Here is a 21,157-nt window from a genome sequence, read left to right on the forward strand (position 1 = left end):
CTGAACCTTTTATAATTTTAGTTAACTGAATTGAAAAAGAAAAGCATTACATGAAAGGAAAAAGTTTAAAGTAATCAAAATTTCCAAAGCTATGTTTTTCGCACTTAGTACGTCATAGAAGTTTTTTCACAAAAAAACTTTCAAAGTTGAACTTTACAATTTTCAACGTTTTTGTATGTAAGATTTTCTTTAGATATCAAAAAAAGTAAAACATAGCTTTTTTTTCGTTGTGCTTTTTTTACATACTACTTTTTGTATCTTGACTTACACCGTACTTAAGTTATTTTTTAATGTTTACAACTTTGAAATCTTTTTCTTAAATATAACGGTTGTAACTTACTGATAATGATTGTTGTAATTTTTTTTATTTGTAAACAATTTTGTGCCAGTTTTAAGTTTTAAAAGAATTTTTTTATTGACTTTTTATATATACTTTATGCATTTAATTAACAAAAATATTGGTATTGTTAAAAATATTTATATTACGTATTTTTAGATAAAACTTAAATTTGAAAAAAATTACTGAAGTAATATGTTTAATAAACTCTTTAGAAAGTTTAAAAAATATTTAGCAACTCTTTTAAATGAAACTTGTTTTTAAAATTTTTAGACAATCACGAGAAAAGTTTAATTATGTTATTAACAGTGCGTTTAAGATTCAAGATCAAGATAGATATAAAAACATTGATATTTTTATCTTTTATTTTATATTAGTTTAATGTTATATAAACAAATGGAAGAATATATATACCACAGTAGTAAACATAGTAGTAACAGGGTGCACACCAGTGTGCACAAAATTTGTTTTGGGGTGAACGAAAATTTTAGGTTGTATAATATTCTTATTTAAACTTAAACTAGACATTTGAGAGTTTATGATGAAGAGCAAAAAAATATACAATTTACAATGAAATTAATTTTAAGCTTTATTTTTCATTAGCTTTTTTTTGGAAAGTATGCTTTCTGACGAAAATGTGTTGATTTTAGATATTTTAAGTATTAATAGTTACGTATAAAATCAATTTTTTAGGTTTGTAAGAAAAGATAAAGTACACCTAAACATAGAATAAACATGTACATAAATTTCAACTTCTAATTCATAAATAAGTAAGGTTTCTTTTAGTACTGAAAAACTACAACTCAAAAAGAAAGATAAAACTAGTAACATTTTTTTACATATTATAAACATTCTAAAAAAATATTAATATACTCGCTTTAATTTGACGTTATAAAAGCAATGTACTGTTGAAAGTTTGCGTCTAACTATGGTAAAAAAGTTTTGTTTTGGTATTTTTTTTATTTAAAAATTTATACAAAAATCACTTGTTTTTAATACTTCTGAAGTTTATTTATTAATTTCATTAAGAACATCGCTAAATTTAAGTTGCTAAAAACTGATAAAAGTATGGTATAAATTAAAGTTATTTAGACCGATTTCTAAATATCTAGCTAAAATAATTACTTCATAAATAGCCAAATGTAAAAATCTGTGTAAACGTTTAAATAAGAATTAAGTTATATTTTACTGATTTGAAGTTATCTTTAAGATAGCATTGTTACAATGAAAACATTTATAACTGTAGAAATTTTACTTGAAACTATACTAAAATGTAAAACATTACATAAAACAACAACAATAAGAATACTAAAAACACGCTATTTATATAGTTTTAACTTGTAGAAATCTTGTTGTTTACAAATTTTCGTCTCGCGAGTTTTGATGAACAATGATTCTAGAACTTAGAGATGGTAAGAGTTTCTCACTCTGGGTATAATTTGAATCTACTATCCAGGTAGTTTTCAGCACAACTAGGATTATTGAGGAGGTGTTCATGGATGGATGAATGTTCACCTTAGGGTTTAACGTCGCCATTAAAAATAAACCGTTTTAGGTTTTTCGTGACATGCTGCATTCGCCTGACGTGGAAACGTTGAGATGTTCAACCTACGTTGTCATTTTCACGATGACATTTAAAAACGTATACTACATCACTTAAATCATCTAGGTGTGGCATCTAGGTGTAGGTGTGGCATCTTTCACCATTCCGTTAAGCGGGCGGTTGGTGTTGTACACAACACGTAGCGAAACGCTATTGAGGTAGATTTTATAGCTGATGAAGCTTGCTTAAAGAAAATAATTGAGTTTTCACCCATTTAAGCAAGGCGGAGGTAGATTTGACAAAAATGTAGGTCGAAGGAGGGTAAACGGTTCATTTTGGACTAAGTTGCCTTAATTGCCTCCATAATAAATGTTTCGGGGTAATCTAATGAAAACTTTTTTTGTAAAGTTTGTCAAGTTCTAAATCCAAGCATTCGGCCATTCAAAGTTTAATGGATCTACTTGTTATGCATAGAATGTTCTTCAACTTTTGTTATGTGGGGGAAAACTAACTCTAGGAAATGTAATATGGACTTTTTTTTGTTAGGCGGAAGTAGAAAAGATGTTGTTGCTGTTTCTAAGAATTTTAGTGTCTATGAAATAAAATTTTCTAGAAATTTCTTCTTTAGCGGTAAAAAATATGCTTTTATACATGTTTTTAGCTAAGTATAAAAGTTATTGACATCATTTCTAGATGGGAAAATAGCAAAAAACATTAGCTACATACCTATAATACGCAAGTGGTTTACTGTTATCTAATGAAGGAAGACTATTTTAATAATAACGTCGTACGACTCGGCGGTGCTCATGATCGTCGTTTTCAAAGGCCGCATAAAGCCATTCTTCCGTTGTAAGGCGCGCACGCCGCCCTCTCCCTGCCCACCTCCGTTCGAGCCACTTTCCGGTCGAAGCGGTTGTTTCTCGCGTTGAGCTGCGGGCACGTGGCGAGCACCACCAACTCGTTTCCCCAGTAGATGCTGCCCCCGATAACCAAGATCTTGCCGTCGAACGCGCAAACTTCGGTGTCACGGTCGGTTTCGTCGTAACCTCTCACTACTACAATGTCAAACGATCTCTGGCCGCAATACCTACTTTCATGTTTGAAACTCGTCATTAACGGTTGCTAAAATATCGCCATACACTCTTTAGTTTTGTACAGCGCAGACTTTTTTCGAGGAGCCGCTTCAAAGTGTGATGGGGCATCAGCGGTAAGCGATCCGTAGCAGCAGTTTTGGTGCGAAATCAGTGCGTTTTTCAAAATCGTCGTTCAGTCAAGCGCCCACCGCATCCAACACTTTGATTTCAGAAATAACGTAAAGTTCAGCGCTTTTGAGCATTTTTGCGACGAGTGAAAAATAAATTTGCAATAAGTTTTGACTTTCGGCCACAGTGGTGAACCAACGTTTTATGCACCGCACGCTAAATTGTGAAGAGCGGGGAAATTGAAAACATTTACCACCTGTTAAACGGAATTTTTGACGTGTATTTTTTCTTTGATGATTTGCATAAGTAAACTTTGCTTGATTTCACAACCGAAATTGTTTCGTTTATGACTGAGTTTCCTAAATTTTTTGTATTTTAGATTTTATTTTATATGTTTAAAATTTATGAAAGTTTATGAAAAGCCAAACTTAACTTGACTTCATTTTTTTAACTAGTTAAAGATTTTCAATTAGTGACGATAAAACTAAAAAGTTATTAACTAAAAACTAAAAAAATTAGTGTACTTTGAGTAGATATTTTATTTTAAATATAATTTTATAAACTTTGACTAAAATTAGCCTAATGATTTGAAGGTATTAGTTTCGCATTGCTTTATAAATAAAAGTGTTTTATTTGTAATAAATCAAATAAGTATGTGAATTAAAGCTCAAAATGCAGTTAAAATTACTGCTTTAAAACTTAGAAACTGTAAATTTTCTTTCTGATAGGTTTTTAAGCTAAACTGCATACAAAAATTAACAAAACTAGTGTTTCTACTTTTATCAACACTGCTTAACTTTTGGTAAACACCTCCAAGACCATTTTCCCTCACATCAGTTTCGTACATATCCTTTTTAGTTGACATAACTTGACAATTATTTTTTGAAATTTTACTCATATTTAACAAACCTAAACGTGTTAATCAGTTATGTTTGTAGCTTTATTTAAAGATAATAAGAAATCATCTGTTTTATTTAACTTTAGTTTCAAAGTAGTATTTAAGTTCAGTGTTTTACAACTATTAGAATTCATGTATTTTCTTAGAATTTATCTGAAAACATCAATGCTTTATAAATCTTAAAACTTAACATCAATCAATTATATGACCACGCTGAATTATATGAAACTGTGCTACTGTTAGAGTTATATTTTATTGATTTGCAAAATAATAATATGTAATGAATAAAGTTTTGTTTAAATACTAAGTTTAAACAACTTTAAAACGTCTTTATGAACATGTAGAACATAATAAAACTAACTTAAAATATCCAAGCATTAGCTATTTTAAGTTGGTGCAAGTACTTACATCTTTTAGTAAAATAATCTGCCATAATTTATCACTTTAATTGTTGATGTTAAAAAAACATCTTTCTTGTTTAAATTTGTGATAAATAAAACAGTAACAAAAGGTATTTATATAAAATAATTGTGATAAGCTATACAATAGCCGTCGCCCACAGTTGAGCCTGCGATGCTTCTGCAAGCCGGCGCGAGTTGGAAGTCGATGAAAATGGCAATCTTGCCTTTAATGGCGAGCAGCCGCACATTGCGAGGCAGGCATGCATCAACCTTCTTAATGATAATTTACCCGAAATTACTTACCTGTTTGCTATTAACAGCAAAGGATGCAAAAATCCCGCTTGGGCGGGCACTCCAAATGATTACAGCCTCGGAGCAAACGTCCGCTTCATTGCAAAGTGGATAAAAGACATGACCGGAATAGAAGACGATTAAGTTCCGGTCGTAAGAGGAACAGTGGCAGAGGAGGGCCTGCTGAACTACTTGGTGAAAATAGATGGGGATTACAGCTACGTGGACCGTGGTGTTAAACATGTGGAAACTTTTGGTTGGGTGGAACCATCATAAACACAAAATGGGTGCTGATTGCAGCTCACCTTGTAAAAAAGGGATATAAATTTGTGAAAAGTGGGCTTAAATATGGCTGCACGTATGAAAGAATGATTATAACAACTTGTGCAAAAAAAACTATACATTTTAGACTCAAAAATGTGCAATCATTTACTACTACCAAAAAATGAGGATATTTTTTGGCACGAAGGGCTTGATGTAGTTCTAATTAGTTTAGTAGCAAAACCACTTGAGCCATTAGCGAGTGTCGGGCCGGCAAAGCATCTGAAAACCGAAGTGTTTTGGAGTATTGGGATATGAATTGCGTTGTTCAAGGCTAGGCGTACAACAAAGTGGACTATGACGGAAACAGTTCCAATTGGGAGAGGCGACAAAAGTTGCGAGGCAGGAGTTTTTTGACTTCGTAAATGAAGACGGTTCGAATTTTTCTTACGGGTGCAAAATCGGACATTGCTCGGGCCCGTCATTCGCAGATTACGGCGCTCCGGTTGTTTGTGCGCTGAAAATAGATCAAGATCTGGTGACCGGATCGAAGGGACCGGGCAGAAGATGCGATGATTGCGTAATAATAAACTTTTTACATGACCGTCGTTAATTTCCCTGCTAAATTAATTTACTTCGAATTTTTATTTTATATTTAAAATGTTTGTAAAATTAGAGCTGCAAGCCTAATCTGCTTGAGCTGCATCTTAAACGTATTAAAGTTTTCAGTACAAAAACATGTTGTAAATCTGAATGCTGGAGCTGCATGAACTGTCAGCACCATGTGAATTACATCATGATCGTTGTTAAAAAATAACTACAACGTAAGAACAATAAGACAAGTTAAACTCGAGCAGGAGCAACTCAAGCAGGGACAACTCGAGCAGGAACAACACGAGCAGAAGAAACTTGAGTAGTGGAAACTCAAGAAGAGACAACTTGAGCAGGGGCAACTCGAGCAGGCGTAACTTGAGCATTGGCAACTCGAGTAGGGGCAACTCGAGCAGGAGTAACTCGAGAAGGGGAAACTCGAGCAGAAGCAACTAGAGCAGAGGCAACTCGAGCAGGTGAAATCGAACAGAGGCAACTCGAAAACAAGCAAGTCGAGCAGGGATAATTAGAGCAGGATCAGAGTAGATTTTATCCGATAAAAAGTAGTTGATATTTTTTATGAAATTGTATTTTTTCCATTTCTTAAGGGGCACTCGGGGATACATTTCAAAAACATAAATTTTTAAGTCATAAGGCTGTGTTGCTACTCTTCTTATTTTCTTTAAACAGTGGAGCATGGGCAAGTTGTTGCTAAACCGGGGGTTGAAATTTAAAGCCGATAGAATCTAATGGCCTGATGCGGAAACGAGGGCTGTGGGCTATCGATGTTGGTGGCCCAACATCTAAAGCCTCAGTTGGGTCAGGGTGACTTACTGTGGGCAGATAGTCAACCTGACCTTTTTGTTCATACTTCTCATTTATATTATTATAGTTGGACATAATAACTATACACTATTTAATGCTACTTTATATAAATCAGACAAGACAGTTTTGAGTGATGAATCTTTTATATAAAACACAACAAGAAATACAAGCATATACAAAATTATAAATTACTATTATAACACTTTAAAAGCTGTAAGCTATTTAAATCTATCAAAAGACTTAACAATAAACTAAAAATTAAATAAAACTTTTAGTAAACAAGAAACTGTAAAATATAAACTTGGCTTAAATATTTAAACAATTAAATACCAGTTGAAATATTCACTTTTAAAACAAAACAATACTTAAAATAAACAATTACAAAATAGTTCAATATGTGTTGTTGCTTCCAGCTGCACACCAAAACTAACTGACTGCTTACACATAAACTGCCTGTCACGCCTTGACGCCCCGTTGCATCAGTATTTAGTTTCAACATTACATCAGATGACTCTCATTGGCTCGTGCATTGAAGCGTATCTGACTCTCTAACACAATGACAATGCAAGGAATTTTGCACTGTCATTACAGGGCTGCAAGCAAATTGGGCGCTTCTCTTAGCTTACTGGTTGTCTTTGTTGTGAATTTCTTCAACTAGTTTTGGTGCCTGGGCCAAATTGAAGTTTTTTTTTTGCTGTTTAATTAGGTAAGCTTTTTTAATCGAATTTATTAAACCATGTATCAACAAAGTTTAATTAAAAATCTTTAATTTTAAGTAAATATTTCTATTTACATAAAAACTTTTATATAAATAAAATATTTTTGATGTTTATTTTTAAAGATTTTTTGAAATCTAAATAAAGAATATCAAATTGCTTATTTTCAACTTCTAATACTTATTTTCCACAACTTGAAACTTAATATCTCTTAAAAACATTAAAGTCAAAAGTAAACAAATGTTTCGATGTTTATACTTTTAGTTAGAAAATCTATTAGGTAAATACATCAGAATTTTTTAAAAGCAAGTAGTTCTTTCAAAAAAGTTTAGTACATATTGTTTACTTTTCATTATCTAGTAAACTTTTTAAAAGCTAAAATTTGAAATAAAACTAATGACCGTTTATTAACTTTTTTTTGCAAATACATATTTATTTTAGTTTTGTTAATGAACAAAAAAACAAATAATTATAATTTTTAATATCACTTATTTTTCTGCTTGAACTTTACTATCTATATCACAAAACTTAAACGACTTCTTTATTTATCATCGTTTAGCATAAAAACACTTATAAAGAAAACTCAAACCTGCCAGGATTTTTGTATTATAAAAAATATATATTAAAACAACAGTTTAAAATTAAATTTCGGGCAGTTAAAGTTCCGACAATTCAAATTCTTAAATAAATGTTCAAAGGGCCACTACTGAAAAATTTTTATGCATTGGAGAAAAAAATTTATTGCGTATGTAGGTCTCACTAATGCCTCCAAACACTTATTTTGTGTTTGAAAAATAGTGTTTTTTATAAAAGATTTTAAAAAGTTTCTTGAATTTCTATGTTTGAAAACTTATTTTAGCCATATATTAAAAAAAAATTAGTTAAAGAAAAGTGTTTGTAGGTATTAATTAGACTAACATATACTAAACTACTGTAGCAAAAAAGTAGGAGCGCTTCACGATTTTGCGTGTCATCCTTCCGCAGTGGCCATGCTAATCTTCTCTGTATGGTTCCAGTTTTAGTAATTCTTTCGCAATATCAACAAAATACCACTTAGGAGTTAATACTGTTGAAAAAAGTCGCATACATTTCAGAAAATATTCAAATATAAAAAATAAAAAATAATCAAAAACAATTAAAAGCATTAAAAATATTTTTAAAATTACTAAAAATTAAATATAGGGGAATAAAATTAAAAATGTAACAATCTTCACGAGATAAATATTATTGTTTAGTTTTAAAAAGGTTAGAAGTAATTAGATAGTTTTGTTAGCTACACTGTTGTAACCAATTACATCAATAAATAATTTAAATATTTTTGATGCAAATACAAGAGCTAAATTTATTAAATTTTCAAAAAAGTCTCATTCTTGAATTATTACTAAAATTTATAAAAGTCACCTTAAAGCATAAAATTTTAAGTACATTTATAATCAAAGTCCAAAAAAAGTTAAGTAAGGTGTTTTTTTGGTATATAAAATAACTTAGACAAAACTTAAGATTCGTTTTAGATTTTTAGTAATGCGTTAAATTTGAAATTTGTGAGAAAAAAAACTATATTTAATTTTCTTTATTCACACCTCATATAAAAATTTTAGTATTTTTTGTTTTAAAAAATATCTTTAAAGAGTTATTTTCACGTTACTAGCTATCTAAAAAAATAAAAAATCTTTTAAACAAAATAATAAACAAATGAAAAAAAACTATAAAACACAATAAAATTTTCAAAACTAGACTTTATTAACCAAACATTTCCAAAAAGCAATATAACTTTTGTAAAAAATTTCAAATAATATAGTTTTATGTTTTGTAAAATTTTCCTTTAAAAAAATTTTATAGAAAAAAGCTTAAATGTTAAAACATATCTATCAATACTAGCTTGTATTTTTAGCTTTTGAATAAAACAAATCGAAATATCTAAGAAGTTCAGATTCTGAAATTGAAATAAATAAGTTGGGGTGACGTGTTTTTATTAATTTAATAATTCTTTTCAATACAGACTACTTTATAAAATACTTTTCTCTCGTTTTACCGCTCTACCTTATTATGACGTCACTTTACTTAACACGCAGCTGATAAAACACAGTGAGTTAAATATATAGAGGTCGATGCTGATAACGTAAAACTTACTTGACGATGGCTTAACTGTGATCAGGCAGGCAGTTAGTCCAGGGCGAGGTTTTATCATTGCACATCGATATAATTGACCCTTGCGATTGTTCAAAATTGAGCAATTCGGTCGTACAATTTCTGACAGTGGGTTGGCTGCGTTCGCGCGCCTCCCGCACAAATCTTAAGGCAAAATAATTTATTGGTGTTTTTGACTATTATTACTTTTTAAGTTAGACCTATAAAAATGGTATGTACGAGGTATTTGAATTTATGCCTGTAGTATTTTTACTTTTTAATAGAAATAATGTTAATTTTCCAAAATCATTTCAAGTTTTAAATAAATTAATTTATGCGTATAGTCAACTCAAAATTTTTAAGCTTTATACGATTAAGTACATACTAGATGAGTTGTAAAAATAGGAAAGTGTTAAAGTCTTAAAAGTGGGTAGCTGTCAAGTTTGCACGAGCGTACAAAGTTGCATGAGTGGAAAATATTGCATGAGTGGACAAAATTGCACGAAGATTTGCACGAGTCAAATTTTCCAAATCTTCTAACAATATTGATTTTATTTTTTTAGTCTATTTTTTACTATCACTATTAACCCTTACCCCCGGTCGGAAGCTTTTTTTTTAATTACTATTATTATTGTTATTATATAATTAATTATTTTTTTTATAATTTTAATTAGTTTTTTTTCTTTTTTTTTACTATCACTGTTACCCGTAACCCTTACCCTCGGTAAGTATTTTTTTTTTCTTTTTGTTTTTTTGTTAATTAATCTTTTATTTTTTTCCTGTTTTTGTTTTTACTTTTTTTTTCTGTTTATTTTTACTCTCGTGCAAAAATGTAATTCGTGCAAAATTGACCCCTGGTGCAAAATCGTCTTCGTTCACTTTTGTTCCTTTCGTGCAAATTTGTCTTCGTGCAAAAGTATCTTCGTGCAGTTTTGAGCACTCGTGCAAATTTGTTCTCGTGCAATTTAGTCTCCGCGTGCAATTTAGTAACCTCGTGCAATTTTGTCTTCGTGCAATTTTGACCCGCTCCCCTCAAAAGTTTTATGTAATAAAGTATGCGTACCATGTTGCATTGTGTAGTTATACAACGAACTTTAATATTCTCTTCTATTTTTGTAGTAAACTTTCTTTTATTGTGACGTCATAACAGTTCTCCTTCTAATCATGATTTCGTGTCTATTGGTTGGATAGCAGCTGATGGCTGCAAAATTAAACTTACCTGACGGGAGTCTTAACAGCGATCAGGCAGGCTGTTGACTCAGAGTGAGGTTTCATCATTGCACATTGATGAGACTGACCTCTGCGATTGTTCCAAATGTGAACAACTCGGCCGTACAATTTCTCCCACGGGGAACTTGCGTTCGCGCAGTCCCCTCTATTTAACAAAAGTCACACCCATTTGTTTTAAAAAATTTTTAGTTGATTACTTAAATGTGCTTTTTGATCAACTAGAAAATATTTGTTGTAAGTACTAAAAACCATCTTAAAACTTAAAAAAGAATTAAGTACAAAACAAATAAATTTCTACAAAATGTATATAAGCTTTTGTAAAATTTGGTTATTTAAACATAGTTCAGCAACCATATGGTAAATTAATTGTTTTAGAGCATTAAGTATACAAGGCGGTAAAAATAAATTAATTCATTTACCACAATTAATTACGAAAATAATCTCAAAAAGTAAAACAAAATGTTCTTGCCCTTGGGCTGGGACCTAGGATCTTTCGCGTTGAAGGTAAATGCGAAAACACGTTGATCAATTATAAAACATGAAATATATGGGAACGGGTCTAAATTGCACGAAGACAAAAATGCGCGAGTGCACAAAATTGCACGAAGCCAAATTTGCACAACGCCAAAATTGCACAAGGGCACAAAATTGCACGAGGGAACAAAATTGCACTGTCGCTATCCTGGCTTCTACTTATACACTATTATGGGCCTGGTTTATAACGCAACGTGCGCTCTAACTTGTAGAGTAGATGCCCCAAGATAACGCCTAAATTATAGTTGACTTAAATAAACTATTATGACTTACTTACTATTTACTAAAGGTTTAATAAATCAGTTACTCATACTAATCTAAACTTAGTTCGAATCTGTGATAATAATTATATTTACAATGAATTTGAGAAACGAAAAGATGATAAAATACTGCACAACATTACACTAATAAATCAAATTATCCATTCTTTTAAAAGACGACAATACTCGAATCAAAGAAACAAAAAACTAAACGTTTAAATCAAACTCAAAAAGTGTTCTAAAGTCGAAACTAACTCGACAACAAGATTGAAACCATTAAAACTTAAGTGCAGCGAAAAGCTGCACTGACTTAAGTTTGCTAAAGTAGAAACTAAAAGAAGTCTAAATCACGCGAGATTGTTGAATTTATACTCGCTTGAGAGAAAAGAAGAAAGTAAAAAAGAGACAATTACCACTAGAGTTGCACAGCACGAAGACGATTTTGCACCAAGGGTCAATTTTGAAGGAGTTACATTTTTGCACGTAAGTAAAATAAAGAAAAAAATAAACAGAAAAAAAAACTATAAAATAATTTAATAAAAAATAAATAAAAGTTACTGACCGAGGGTAAGGGTTAGGGGTAACAGTGATAGTAAAATAAAAATTAAAAAAAAACTAATATAAAAAAGAAAAAATTAAGAAAATTAAAAAATTAAAATAAAATAAATATTTTTTTATTATAAAAACTTACCGACCGAGGGTAAGGGTTAGTGGTAACAGTGATAGAAAAAAAAACTAAATTAAAAAAAAATCTAACACGTGGAAAAATGTCTCCGTGCAAAATCTTCTGCTCGTGCAAAAGTATCTTTGCGCAAAAATGACCCTTCGTGCAAAAGTATCTTCATGCATTTTTTTTTCCTCGTGCATTTTTATACGCTCGTGCAATTTAGACAGCTACCCAAAATATATATCTGCTAAAATTTAGAAAATTGAGATCATGGAAATCTATGTAACTTGATTGTGGTCGTGATAACCGTTATTTTCAGAAACTTGTATTATAAAATAACAATAGTAAACATTACAAACTACTACAAAAAAATGTTTGTATTACGACGTATTAAATACTTTGAAAAGCTGAAATCATATAGGAGTTCCCATTTTAACTAAGAACTGTATAAAGTTTGTTTTACATTTAAACGTACTGCTCGCGGGCACGTGTCGTTAATTTTTAGCTTTAAAACTTTTAATCCTGTGGAAACAAAATAGAGCTTTTTAATGGGCGTATAATTTCGGTTTCAGTACAAATTAGTATTTGTTAGATGATTATTTTATTGCAATTTCGCTTTTAAATAGCTCTCTTTAGGTTTTAAAATAATTATTTTATTACTTGTCCCGCTAAAACTGTTGCTTAACAAGTCCGGCAAGAGAAAAACTAAATTCTAGTAGATCGAGCCGAATAGAAAATGTTTGCAACGGCATTTTTAAGAAACAAAAGGACTTTCTTTAGAACAAAAAAAATATTAGTATAACTAAAAGAACAGAAGATAAAATCAATGTTGAAATTGGACAAATTTAGTAAAACCGCAAAAATTTTTAATGATTAAAAAGCATGTATTTATTGTTTCTATTGTTAACTGTTTCTATCATTAGAAAATATAGTCAAATTTAACAAGAAACATAATATACTCAGTGCAAAAGATACTCATAGTCTTGATTCTAGAAAAATTCATTAAATACGCAGTTATTCTAAATAAAAACAAATAAGAAATAAAAACCACAATGATATTAATTATGGTCAACAAACCTGATGAAAAAAAAAATTCGATCATTAAGCTTCACATCTATAGTTTTTTTATATTTTTCGAGCTATATATAATATCATAGGATCATAAGAAAAGGCACTTAAATTAAAACACTTGAAAAGTTACACAACTCATAAACAATTAAGCAGAAAAAATTATAATTATATATCTGCTTAAAGCTAATACTCGGAAATGCTAATTTGTTTTTATTTTGTGTTAAAATAAAACACTAAAATATTTAAACTTCGTGGTTTAAGAAACAAAAGGTAATAATGTCAAAAGCTTTCAAGTTTTATACTTTATTCATATCTAAACCAAAACAAAGCTATTTGAATAAAAAGACCTTAGAAATAGTAACAAAAAGTTTAAATTGATATTATGATAATTCAAAAACTTAGCAAAAATACAAAATAAATATTGATTATATTTTACATTACTTTAATAGTTATTTAACACATAATAAAAGTATATTCAAAAATAAAAAATAAAAATTTAAAACAAATTTGGATTATGTGTAACAAGTATGAAAAACTTAATAATAAATGTTAGACTGCTTTTTAAATTAAAACATATTACACACTTGTAAAAGTTATGATAGGTTTTGAATATCTAAATTTAAAATCTATAAAATTGTAGTATATAATATTTCATTATATAGATTTTTTTGAAAAAAAATTAAATTTCTATATTTTAGCTCTGTAAAGCTTAATTATAAATTTGAACAAAACTATACATTTGTTATAGTCAAAACTTCTAAAGTCTTATAATGGGTATCATCTAACAACAAAAGATATTTATAACTTTTACAATAATTTTTTATTTCCTATAAAACTAAAACTTTTTTTAAAGTTAAAAAAAACTGATGTTTTTCTTTTAACTAGTTAATTTTTCTATATTAAGTAAGTCTATAAATTTTTTGAAAAGTAAAGGGTACACATTACACATAATCGAAAAGTTGCCAAAAAAAAAAACAAGTCTCACTATGTAATGTCTTATTATGTAGTTGTGCATTAAAAAAATATTTAGAACAGAATGAAAGGAATCACCATTTATGTTAAATTTTAAAATAGAACTAAAAGTTTATCCATAAAGTATTTATTTTGATAATAGAGGAATGAGGATGCCCATAGTTAGATAAAACAACACATAAATTATAAGTTACTCATAAAAAGTCTAAATATTTATTAGAACGACAAATTTATTAGAACTTTTTTTTTTATCAAAAAAATTTTCATTTAATTTTGGAAAAGTAAAGAAAAAAAGTAGTTTGAATTAAATTACATAAAAGCAGAAAATTAACCATAAACAACTAAAATAATACATTAATGTATTTTAAAAAACTGTTTTTAGAATTATATACAACCAATAATATGAACAATACTACACACAAGTTTTAAATTACCGATAAAAAGTCCTAAAGTATTAAATAGAATAAAGTTTTCAAAACTACAATAAAACTTACCTATAAGAAATCAAGATCCGTATAAAGTGAAAAAAAAATCTTCATTGCTTTTGGCAGACAAGACACAAAAAATTGCAAAACACAAAATATTAATAATTTAGAAAAACAAGTCCATGCAAGACTGAAACATTTTTCTGCTTTTTTTTTCTCGTATTATGACGTCACACCAGTGTACGCATAAGTAGCACACTGCGGTGTTTGAGATGGTAATAAACTGTTCGACTGTATAGTTAAACTAACCTGACGGGGGTCTTAACAGCGATCAGGCAGGCTGTTGACCCAGGGTGAGGTATCATCATTGCACACTGACGACAACTGACCTCTGCGATTACTCAAAATTGGGTAAGTCGGCCGTTTCATTTTTCACTTAGGGAAGATGCGTTCGCGCTCTCCCCGAACAATCAGTATCATGTGCCCCGTATATATATTCTATTTATACTTATAGTTTTATTTTTAAGTTTCGTTTAAAATTCTAGACAAGTAAGAATGGAGCTATATATTTAGTTGTATAATAAACAACATTTTATACAGCTGTTTCGTATATGAAATATTTTTATCTTATTTTTGATACAGATTTATAAAACTTTTGTTTATTATATAATTAAATATATTCTGTTTATTTGTTGTTGTAAAATAAAAGTGTAAAATAAAATGTAGTTGTTAAAATTTCCAGTAATAAAGGTAAAAATTTTTATTTTATTGTTTCAATCTAAATATATTACAAAACACCAAAAAAAGTACTTTACTTATTTTTTTGTTACTATTTCAATTAAATATTTAAGAGTATTCTTGTATAGCAAGTTATAGACAGTACAGCTGAATGTAAAAAATTACAATTACTCACATATCATCTTTTATTTTTGTAAATAGAAGAATTAGCAAACTTTTACAAAAAAACTTTAAAAGAAATTAATTTTTAGTATACAAGCTTATTCAAAACATTCAAGAATGGTAATACAAAAGCTTTTTAAATGTACAAAAAAAGTTGTTAAGTTATTAATTTTTTTTTTTTTGTTAGTTGACAAAAAAGTGCGTATAGAATTCTAAATCAAAAATACAAAATTTGAAAGTTGTCGTCTATAAAGTAAAGCTAAAATTAAAAAATATAAAGTTTAACTAATATTAATAAATTGATAATTAATACCGTTTAAACATTTACAACTTATTTCATCAGCTAGTTTTCTCTTTTTCTCAATCACTCATATTGTGACGTCATAACAGCTCTCCTGCTAATCATGATTTCGTGGCTATTGGTTGGGTAGCAGCTGATGGCTGCAAGATTAAACTTACCTGACGGGAGTCTTAACAGCGATCAGGCAGGCTGTTGACTCAGAGTGAGGTTTCATATTTGCACATTGATGAGACTGACCTCTGCGATTGTTCCAAATGTGAACAACTCGGCCGTACAATTTCTCCCACGGGGAACTTGCGTTCGCGCAGTCCCCTCTTATTAATAACCATTATTCAAATTATTTATTTATAAATCTTCACCTATTATTTGTTTTAACAGTTTTATTATGCCACTCTCGTGGTAATTGTCTCTTATTTACTTTCTTATTTTCTCTTAAGCGCAGTATAAATTAAAAAAATCGCGCGTAAAGGGGAATTTTAGTTTCTGCTGCGTTGCAGCAAACTTAAGTCAGTGCGGCTTTTCGCTGCACTTAAGTTGTTAATGGTTTCAATCTTGTTTGTCGAGTTTATTTCGAGTTTAGAACACTTTTTGAGTTTGATTTAAACGTTTAGTTTATAGCTTCTTTAATTCGAGTATTTTCGTCTTTTAAAAAGACTCAAAAAGTCAAATTCAAAAAGTGTTCTAAAATCGAAATTCGACAAACAAGATTGAAACCATTAACAACTTAAGTGCAGCGAAAAGCCGCACTGACTTAAGTTTGCTGCAACGCAGCAGAAACTAAAATTCCCCTTTACGCGCGATTTTTTTAATTTATACTGCGCTTAAGAGAAAATAAGAAAGTAAATAAGAGACAATTACCACGAGAGTGGCATAATAAAACTGTTAAAACAAATAATAGGTGAAGATTTATAAATAAATAATTTGAATAATGGTTATTAATAAGAGGGGACTGCGCGAACGCAAGTTCCCCGTGGGAGAAATTGTACGGCCGAGTTGTTCACATTTGGAACAATCGCAGAGGTCAGTCTCATCAATGTGCAAAGATGAAACCTCACTCTGAGTCAACAGCCTGCCTGATCGCTGTTAAGACTCCCGTCAGGTAAGTTTAATCTTGCAGCCATCAGCTGCTACCCAACCAATAGCCACGAAATCATGATTAGCAGGAGAGCTGTTATGACGTCACAATATGAGTGATTGAGAAAAAGAGAAAACTAACTGATGAAATAAGTTGTAAATGTTTAAACGGTATTAATTATCAATTTATTAATATTAGTTAAACTTTATATTTTTTAATTTTAGCTTTACTTTATAGACGACAACTTTCAAATTTTGTATTTTTGATTTAGAATTCTATACGCACTTTTTTGTCAACTAACAAAATAAAAAAAAAATTAATAACTTAACAACTTTTTTTGTACATTTAAAAAGCTTTTGTATTACCATTCTTGAATGTTTTGAATAAGCTTGTATACTAAAAATTAATTTCTTTTAAAGTTTTTTCGTAAAAGTTTGCTAATTCTTCTATTTACAAAAATAAAAGATGATATGTGAGTAATTATAATTTTTTATATTCAGCTGTACTGTCTATAACTTGCTATACAAGAATACTCTTAAATATTTAATTGAAATAGTGACAAAAAAATAAGTAAAGTACTTTTTTTAGTGTTTTGTAATATATTTAGATTGAAACAGTAAAATAAAAAATTTTACCTTTATTACTGGAAATTTTAACAACTACATTTTATTTTACACTTTTATTTTACAACAACAAATAAACAGAATATATTTAATTATATAATACAACAGTTTTATAAATCTGTATCAAAAATAAGATAAAAATATTTCATATACGAAACAGCTGTATAAAATGTTGTTTATTATACAACTAAATATATAGCTCCATTCTTACTTGTCTAGCATTTTAAACGAAACTTAAAAATAAAACTATAAGTATAAATAGAATATATATACGGGGCACATGATACTGATTGTTCGGGGAGAGCGCGAATGCATCTTCCCTAAGTGAAAAATGAAACGGCCGACTTACCCAATTTTGAGTAATCGCAGAGGTCAGTTGTCATCAGTGTGCAATGATGATACCTCACCCTGGGTCAACAGCCTGCCTGATCGCTGTTAAGACCCCCGTCAGGTTAGTTTAACTATACAGTCGAACAGTTTATTACCAGCTCAAACACCGCAGTGTGCTACTTATGCGTACACTGTTGTGACGTCATAATACGAGAAAAAAAAAAGCAGAAAAATGTTTCAGTCTTGCATGGACTTGTTTTTCTAAATTATTAATATTTTGTGTTTTGCAATTTTTTGTGTCTTGTCTGCCAAAAGCAATGAAGATTTTTTTTCACTTTATACGGATCTTGATTTCTTATGGGTAAATTTTATTGTAGTTTTGGAAACTTTATTCTATTTAATACTTTAGGACTTTTTATCGGTAATTTAAAACTTGTGTGTAGTTTTGTTTATATTATTGGTTGTATATAATTCTAAAAACAGTTTTTTAAAATACATTAATGTATTATTTTAGTTGATTATGGTTAATTTTCTGATTTTATGTAATTTAATTCAAACTACTGTTTTTCTTCACTTTTCCAAAATTAAATGAAAATTTTTTTGATAAAAAAAAAAGTTCTAATAAATTTGTCGTTCTAATAAATATTTAGACTTTTTATGAGTAACTTATAATTTATGTGTTGTTTTATCTAACTATGGGCATCCTCATTCCTCTATTATCAAAATAAATACTTTATGGATAAACTTTTAGTTCTATTTTAAAATTTAACATAAATTGTGATTCTTTTTCATTCTGTTCTAAATATTTTTTTAATGCACAACTACATAATAAGACATTACATAGTAAGACTTGTTTTTTTTGGCAACTTTTCGATTATGTGTAATGTGTACCCTTTACTTTTCAAAAAGTTTTAGACTTACTTATTATAGAAAAATTAACTAATTGATAGAAAAATATCAGTTGTCTTTCAACTTTAATAAAAGTTTTAAAGTGACACTCCGTGCTTAAGTGTCACCCCGTGCTAAAGTGACGCTGTGCTTTTCTGTTCTGACACCTACCCTAAGATATAGTTATGCCCTATTGTATACTAGTGGTTTTTTGAACAAAAACAAAAAAAAGTTCCTCATATTGTTTAGGGTTAAAAATTTAATGTTAGTTAGTTTAGTTAGTACGCTAAAAATATTTTAGATAACAAAAACGATATTCTACTTGTGTTAAACTTATACCTAAAGAATTTTTATGATATTCAGATGATGTTTTATTTCTTTTATTTCAACGATACGTTTTTTGTTATTGTTTTTGAAATTTTTAAATTATCTTTTTTAATCGTTTTGATAAGACTTTAATTACTTAAGAATGTTTGTCAAAAACATTTAAGTCTTATTCTTGTTTAATTTCGTAATTGAATTTATATTTTGTTTTGTTCCTAAGTTTATAATTAAGATTTCATAAATACAATAATGTTTTGAATATACATACTCTGGTAGGCTTGAATATTTAAAAAATTAGCTTTTAACTGTTGTCACATGCTTATTTACATATAATAACTTATAGTTCATTCATGTCATAGAACTTTAAACAAAACAAATGCTCAAGAAAAATCATCTTGCATCCTTTTCAGCATAGTTTTTAAATTTAATATATTCAAAACTAATAATACTTTTAATTCAAGGTATTATATTTATTTTCACTTTAAGTATAAGCTGATCATGTAATCTTAACTGTTAATGTTTTATCAACTGAAATTTCAAGATTACTCAGGCTTTAAATAATTACAGGGTTGCCACCTCACCTGGAAACCTGAAAAAACCTTGAAAAATCAGGAATTTGACAATTTAGGAAAAAAACCTGGAATAACCTGGAATTTGAGAAATTTTGAAAAAAATCGGGAAAAACCTGGAATTTTTAACAATTTTAATATGTTAGTTTGTAAAACTTCAACTTGACTCTAAAAATCTATCCTATAGACAAAAATTTTTTGTCATCATCAAATTTTTTTTAATAAATACACATTTAAAATAGCTTTACAGTATATTTTCAATGTTTTTTTACTATTTAACACAATTTGCCACCCAAAAATTTGTAGACCCAAAAATGTGTACTTTTAAAAACCTGGAAGAAATGTGGAAAACCTGAAAAAAAATTGGAAAAAATGAGTGGCGACCCTGTAACTTTGTTGAAGAGGGAAGAGTAAGTACTAACATTTTTCACTTTTATTTTTGAATTAAAAAATAAAAGTCAGGCTAGTTTTTATGCTATGTTTCAAATGAGTTTTAGTTAATTCCGTTTATGTGTATACCACTGGGTTTATGTCTTTCAACGTTTAGTTCAGAGAGTTTTAATGGCCATTATTAGGAGCCCTACCTGGTATAAAGACTGTGTGCAGAAGACCATGTTTTTGTAAATATTGTTTTTGATCACTTAAGCTATTTTTTTTTGCCTTAAACAGTGGCAACTCAGAGTATATAAATCACTTTTACCAATATTTTAAATTAGTTGATTGTTACATATAAAAAGTATTGAGTTATGAGTTTTGTTGTGGTACTAACAATATTTTATGTTGTAAAAATTCAAATATTAAGTGACTAAGTTGATGCTTTTAAAATATTTAAGATTATGCAAATTTTGGATTAAATTGTTTTAATAAATATAAAGCCACATCACTTTAAGTTGTTATGCCTTTGCTGCATAAAAATATAAAAGTGATAATTTTTGTATGATAATGGTTATATAGCTTCAAATTCAATTAATACTCATATTTATAATTATAATTTAGATTTAATGTTAGCTCAAAAAGCTACTTCAAGGGCATTAGGTTTAAATAATTTAAATTTACTCTTTGAAAAGCTAAAAGTTTGTTATTGTGAATGAATTTCTTAGATTTTAATTATAAATTTTTAATAGATTTATATTTGAGGTTCTAAATTGAACAAAAATTGTTCTCAACTTATTTAAAAATAAGGAGACAAATATACAAGATTAGTTATTCAAGATTTTTATTTGCAAAGCTAAGTTTCAACATTTAAATAATATTAAGTTACAATTTAAATCTGAAAAACAAAAGTTAAACAAAAAATGGAAGATACTATAAAACAAAACAAAACAGGTAAATTAGAAATTGTTAATTATGTTAGTTAGAAACAGGGTTGCCACTTTACCTGGAAAACCTGGAATTCGACAATTTAGGCAAAAATAACCTGGAAAAACCTGGAATTTTGATCAAAAAACCTGGAATTTTTAATAATTTTAACATTATTAGTACTAAAATTTCAATTTGACACAAAAAATGTCATCAATTTTGTCATCATCAAATTTTTTTTTATTAATAAACACATTTAAAGTAACTTAACAACATTTTTTAAATGTGTTTGTACTACTTAACACAGTTTCTTTTATAGAAATTAACTTAAAACTAAAAATAGACCTAAAAATGTTTACTTTTAAAAACCTGGAAGAAATTTGGAAAACCTGGAAAAATTTTTGAAAAAACGAGTGGCAACCCTGTAGAAAGTTAATCAAGAATTTGTATAAAATGTTGAATAAACACTATGGGTTTAGGCTCTTAAAAAACAAAAT

At 28.8% G+C, this 21,157-nt stretch overlaps 7 non-coding genes across 7 annotated transcripts; 4 read left to right on the plus strand and 3 right to left on the minus strand.

Annotated features, from left to right (window-relative positions):
- Positions 1-8,004: 8,004 nt before the first annotated feature.
- Positions 8,005-8,112, minus strand: LOC145837319 (U6 spliceosomal RNA). The gene has a single exon (XR_014369957.1). It is a non-coding gene; the product is annotated as a U6 spliceosomal RNA (small nuclear RNA).
- Positions 8,113-9,187: 1,075 nt separating this feature from the next.
- LOC145837345 (U1 spliceosomal RNA) lies at positions 9,188-9,351 on the plus strand. The gene has a single exon (XR_014369980.1). It is a non-coding gene; the product is annotated as a U1 spliceosomal RNA (small nuclear RNA).
- A 1,052-nt stretch (positions 9,352-10,403) lies between these two features.
- On the plus strand, positions 10,404-10,567 carry LOC145837349 (U1 spliceosomal RNA). Its single transcript, XR_014369984.1, has one exon. It is a non-coding gene; the product is annotated as a U1 spliceosomal RNA (small nuclear RNA).
- Positions 10,568-14,652: 4,085 nt separating this feature from the next.
- LOC145837360 (U1 spliceosomal RNA) lies at positions 14,653-14,817 on the plus strand. Its single transcript, XR_014369994.1, has one exon. It is a non-coding gene; the product is annotated as a U1 spliceosomal RNA (small nuclear RNA).
- Positions 14,818-15,702: 885 nt separating this feature from the next.
- Positions 15,703-15,866, plus strand: LOC145837341 (U1 spliceosomal RNA). Its single transcript, XR_014369976.1, has one exon. It is a non-coding gene; the product is annotated as a U1 spliceosomal RNA (small nuclear RNA).
- A 629-nt stretch (positions 15,867-16,495) lies between these two features.
- Positions 16,496-16,659, minus strand: LOC145837329 (U1 spliceosomal RNA). Its single transcript, XR_014369965.1, has one exon. It is a non-coding gene; the product is annotated as a U1 spliceosomal RNA (small nuclear RNA).
- An 885-nt stretch (positions 16,660-17,544) lies between these two features.
- Positions 17,545-17,709, minus strand: LOC145837368 (U1 spliceosomal RNA). The gene has a single exon (XR_014370002.1). It is a non-coding gene; the product is annotated as a U1 spliceosomal RNA (small nuclear RNA).
- Between the last annotated feature and the right edge of the window lie 3,448 nt (positions 17,710-21,157).

The sequence above is a fragment of the Thalia democratica genome, chromosome 5 (genome assembly GCF_965202585.1).
Source record: "Thalia democratica chromosome 5, ktThaDemo2.hap1.1, whole genome shotgun sequence".
Taxonomy (NCBI): Eukaryota; Metazoa; Chordata; class Thaliacea; order Salpida; family Salpidae; genus Thalia; species Thalia democratica.